Source organism: Sciurus vulgaris, assembly GCF_902686455.1.
Source record: "Sciurus vulgaris genome assembly, chromosome: 10".
Classification (NCBI taxonomy): Eukaryota; Metazoa; Chordata; class Mammalia; order Rodentia; family Sciuridae; genus Sciurus; species Sciurus vulgaris.
Window position 1 is genome coordinate 118,043,706 of NC_136470.1, and position 5,070 is coordinate 118,048,775.

General features: G+C 41.1%; 1 long non-coding RNA gene across 1 annotated transcript; it reads right to left on the reverse strand.

The window, feature by feature from the left end:
- Nucleotides 1-4,057: 4,057 nt before the first annotated feature.
- On the reverse strand, nucleotides 4,058-4,753 carry LOC306638072. The gene is made up of 2 exons (XR_013757348.1): nucleotides 4,306-4,753; nucleotides 4,058-4,261 (listed from the first exon to the last, which is right to left on the reverse strand). It is a non-coding gene; the product is annotated as an uncharacterized lncRNA (long non-coding RNA).
- Between the last annotated feature and the right edge of the window lie 317 nt (nucleotides 4,754-5,070).

Sequence of the window (5,070 nt, forward strand, 5' to 3'; positions counted from 1 at the left end):
CCTCCTCAGCCATGTGAGTCAGCTCCTCAGAATGAAATTTTGCTGTTCGAGCTGCACATACCCCCCAAAAGAAAACTCTGGAACATGCACTGTAATAGCTCAATCTACCTCTTTATAGAAAGAAAACACATACTATGAAGGCACTTGGCTTTTGAACTTAAACCTTTCTCATAACTTTTATGTGATTTTCAATTTAGAGAGGTTTGGCCATCTGGATGAAGTACTCAGCTGACATACCGACTTATTTTAGATGTATCCAAGAAAAACAATTTTTATCAGGATAAGGAGAGTCCCTTTCTAAACCGATTTTCAACTCGTTGCTTTTTTCAGTAATTTTCAGTTAATCTCATTGTCAACCACAGTTAACAGCTCCCAAGGGGACACAACTTCTTTGAACAACACAGAGATACTTCTTTCACCCTGTTGCTCCTGAATAGAAGTGTAAAATGTTTCTAAGGGAACATCCTAGCAGGCAGATGGGGGTTGGCTCCCTCCACCATAAGCACCAGAGGACCAACAGGGGCAATAGGAACCAAGTGGGAGAACAATTTGGAGCAAGTCAAGCCTCAGAGAGGAGAGACGGGTCAATATAAGAGCTTGCCTGCCCTCAACGCAAGAGGACTTTATATTCTGTTTGACTTGGGTAATGTGAGTCTCAGCTGTGTCATAATTTTCTTTGCTGTTGCTACTCCACACTCCTGGGAGCTCACACACTAACCCAGGCATGCGGACTTGAGCAGTCCACCAGCAGCCTGGTCAGTGCCTCCCCCACCCGCCTCCCCACTGCATGCTGGATTCTATATGCTGCTCTGCCTACTTGCTCCTAGGGTAGCCAGAGTGCCAGAGAGTTTGTTCTTCTGCAGGCATCTCTCAGTCAATAGCAAACAGGGATTTGGTGTATTCTGCACTGTTGCCCAGCGTTTCCAAGTGGGACTGAGCTGCAGCTGTCCACGCTGGTAACTTGGTTGATAACACAGCTGCTTTTGGCTGCTTTCCCTTTTGAAACTCAACTCCCCACTCCTAAGATCTTCTAGGGTCACTTCCCACATAAACTATTTGCACATGAACCTTTGTATCTGGATATGCTTTGGGGTTGGAGTAGGGGCCAAACCAGGTGTCTTCATGCCTAGCACAGAGAAGACAGTAAAATGTTTAATTGAACCGCAGAAGGACAAAGATACAGGAGAGATTGCCGCAACACGACCTACCAGTACACCAGAGTACTTGGTTATTTATACGTCACCTCCATCCCCACTTCCTAGCTCATTTTCCATGTTCCAATCTTGCATCAGCAGTTAGTAGCTGTGCAACTAAGCTTGGGCAGTTTCCTTGATTTTTTTGGTGCCCATTTCTTTACCTGTAAAAGATATGAGTTGCCTGGGGTTTACTAATTATTTTTTTAAATTATTTGTTATTATTGTTGGGGTCTTAAGCCCCCTTGCTCTGCTCGACCAGCGGCAAGGGAAGGGGACACTCCTCAACAAGGTCAGACCGGGATAGGTAAGGCCAACTGACCGCCTGCTCCCAGCCCTCCAGGCGGAAGACAATCAGACGCGTCAGGGAGACCCGTCACAGCAGGAACTCGTTTATTGAGGAAATCACACAGCTTTTATGTAGGGTGGGGGCTAGGCGGGAACCAACCAGCTTAAAGGTCAGCAAGGCATGGGGTGTTCACGCAGGCAAAAGTCCCATAAGACTACATGGCAAGCACGAGCTGATCACGTTCACGGAACTATTGTTAACCAATCCCTGATGGTGGTCCAATTCATCGTCATTAACTATTGAAACCGCCTTTGAGGCCTTGATCTTGCTCACTCGCCAGGGAGTAAGGAGTCAGCCTGGGTTAGTTAACGTGTCATTAGTCCCAACATATCCCCCTTTTTTGCTTTATATTAAGGGTGTGTCTGTCTTAGGTTATCCCTGGAAGGGTACCCGTCATGGACCATCACCCTAGCAGTTTGGGGGTCCGCTTTACTCGAAGGTGTGCCTGTCTTAGGTTGTCCACGGCAGAGCAACATCCTTACCCGTCATTGGACAATGAGGCTCTAGCCCTCATTTCCTGTCTTAGATCAGTATGAGCTCCCCATGAATCTTACCCGTCATTGGCTACCACCTTAGCACTTCAGGTGGGACCCTCAGGAGGAGCAGGGCTTAAGGGACAGACACTTAGACCCCAGTGTCCTGATACGAGTGATCCATGATCCTATAGGGCTCGGGATCATCATTATGAAGGGCGGCATAAAGCTGTCGGACCACCATGAGCTGCACAGACTTAGCCTAGCTCTTCAGGAGATGGATAAGCTTATTGATTATGCAAGGCCCGAAGGTGAACACAAGGATAATGGTGATTAGCAGTCCCATAAGCGGGGGGAGGTAGGAGAGCCACCCATGTAACCCAGTCCAGAGGAAATTAGAGTGGAGCTCGTTCCTACGATGTTCCAGATCTTCTTGTAGGTTTTTGATTTTATCTTGTACAATGCCAGAGCGGTTGGCGTAGAAACAGCACTTCTCACCAAGGAACAGGCAAAACCTTCCTTCCTTCGCTGTTAGCAGATCCAAACCAGGACGATCTTGCAGGACAACAGCGGCCTAGGAATCAAGTTGAGCCTGTAGATCTAAGATGGTAGAGCTGCAAAGTGCAATGTTAGGAGCTCTGTGTAGCTCTCAAAGAAGTCCACTGTCCAAAATCATGAGGTCAGAGACCCCAATCTCAATCACTGCTGTCCCATTTTTGCTACTGCGTATTACACTCTTTCTTAAATGTCATTTTAAGCAGTTTACATATATTGAATCCTGAGTCTATATGAATATTAGTTAACACAATTTAACATTGTTTCTAAACATGAACTAAAGAAATGCTGAGAGAGCTTTTAACTTTCCTTTTGTGTAGCAAAGTGACAAAATGTTTTTATGTTTAACCTTTAAACAAATCAGGCTCTCAATAACCTTCAGAAATACATTTAACAAATTTTACATATACCCTATTGATGACAGGTCCTATAATAGAACATTAAATGATAGAAATAAATCCCCAATAAAATTTACTCTTTTTAAGTTTAAAATTACTATTACAGACAAGTTTAGTTTGGAGAATAGCAGCTTGATAAATTCCCTGCTTTAAAAACTTGTATACCTGGAAAATATGAACACATTTAATATATAAAGAGTGACCATTTCACAATTAGCTTGACATTTTTATCTTACCAAATTTAGTTTTTTAAAGAAAAATTTAGACTCTGTAACTGTTGAGAACAGGGTGATATCTGTGCAGCTAGCTGTCTTAATTACCAGGATGCAGGCAGTTGCGACTGCTCCCTCAAAAGCCAATACAGTGCAAACAGGACTGCTGGGCCCCCATGCTTATCGAGGTTGTTATGAAATATTTGCCTGAGAAATGTGCAGCTGCCTAGAAACCTTATCTATCAAGGACAGGGGGGCCTAACTGCAACTCATCTCCTGCACAGTTCACCCCTTCCCTCCTCCCTTCTTCCTCTAGGACCGGTCAGTTCTGGTGGGACCCAATGAGAATCAAATAGATTGGCAGGACCCAACCAGAGGAGGACTAATGTTTAGCTGTTCAAATGTTAACCAATTAAAAAGAACACTGTAAAACTGTTTGCCTTTCATTATAAAAGCCTGCTGAACAAAGGCTCAGGGCCTCTTAGCGTCACTGGTTACTGAGTGCGCGGAGGACCAGGCTCGAGCTTGCTAATAAATGACTCTTTGTTGCTTGCATTGATCGTGGTCTCTGGTGGTCTTTGTGGGGTCTCGAGCCGCTGGGCACAACATAACAGTACAATAGTCTTAACAGTTGCTTAACCATAATTGTATATCCCAATTTTTAAGACTAATTGTTCTAAAGAATAAAACTTAATAGACACAAAGTTAAGAGTAAATTAGTGTTTCTAAGAAATCCTTGTCATTTTACCATATAGATTAAACTTTGGTTTACATCAGAACATTAGTATTTCACCTTAGGAAAAAACCTTAAATAGCTTTAACTGTGTCATATACATACAACCAACTTAGTTACATGCAAACTTATTGAAACTTGCCCTTTACAGACTTTCTTAGCACTTATTTAGACCCTCATGTATTTTATCACATAAGCACTTTCTTACCCAGAAACAGTTCCTTTTTCCTTTTACTAAATATATTTCCATGCCTAGAACCTTTTATTTTCTCTTTCCTATTTGTTGACCCCTTTTTGTTCATATTCTGAAACAACTCTTATGAAATTTCTGAATTTAGATACATTACTCTATTTTAATAAGATTAAATATTTTGTTGTTATAGTACTCTAACTGAAACACAGTTGAAACTTTTGGGACCCTTTGTATATAGAATTGCACTTGTTAGGACATAACTCTTAGTAACCTTATTTTTAGTTTAGTGATGACAGAAAACAATTTTCTCTATAAACACATTTGAGTAATCCCATGCATGTCAACTCTAATTCACTTATTTTGTAAAAACCAAGATATCAGACAAGTGTCCTGAACAGTATTTGCCAGCTTTTTCTTGTTGGAGGAAAGTCCTAGAAAAATTGATGTTAGACATTTTATAAACATCAACATTTTATTAGTTCGACCACCTAGAGACTTATGAGTTAATTTTAAAGACATTTTACTTCTATTAGTTTACCCAATTTAAATTGAACCTTTTTAAATCACATGAATTAAAAGTATTTGGATCCATTTTTAAATTTTAATTTTAGGAGCGCTCAGTTTTGATACAGATAAAACATGACTCCAGACAGCATGACATACACATAACACAACATCAAAGGCCTTGTAACTTATAGGTGACTCTCCATTGCAATGTAACAGATGTTCAAAAACTCTAGTTGAATAAAAAAAAAGAACTGATCAAAAAGTCATGAGCTCAAAAAAAAATGTAGAATTCAAAAAAAAACAAGAGTCCTGGAAAAATGATACGGCCTTTAGTAAATCACCATAACATTTACTTTTGCTGGAGTTCAGGTAAGACTCTTTTTGCTCTTTTTTTTTTTTTTCCCCCTTTGGGTTTGAGACCGGTCTTCTACTGAGCCTTCAGGCTTTCTCTATTTAC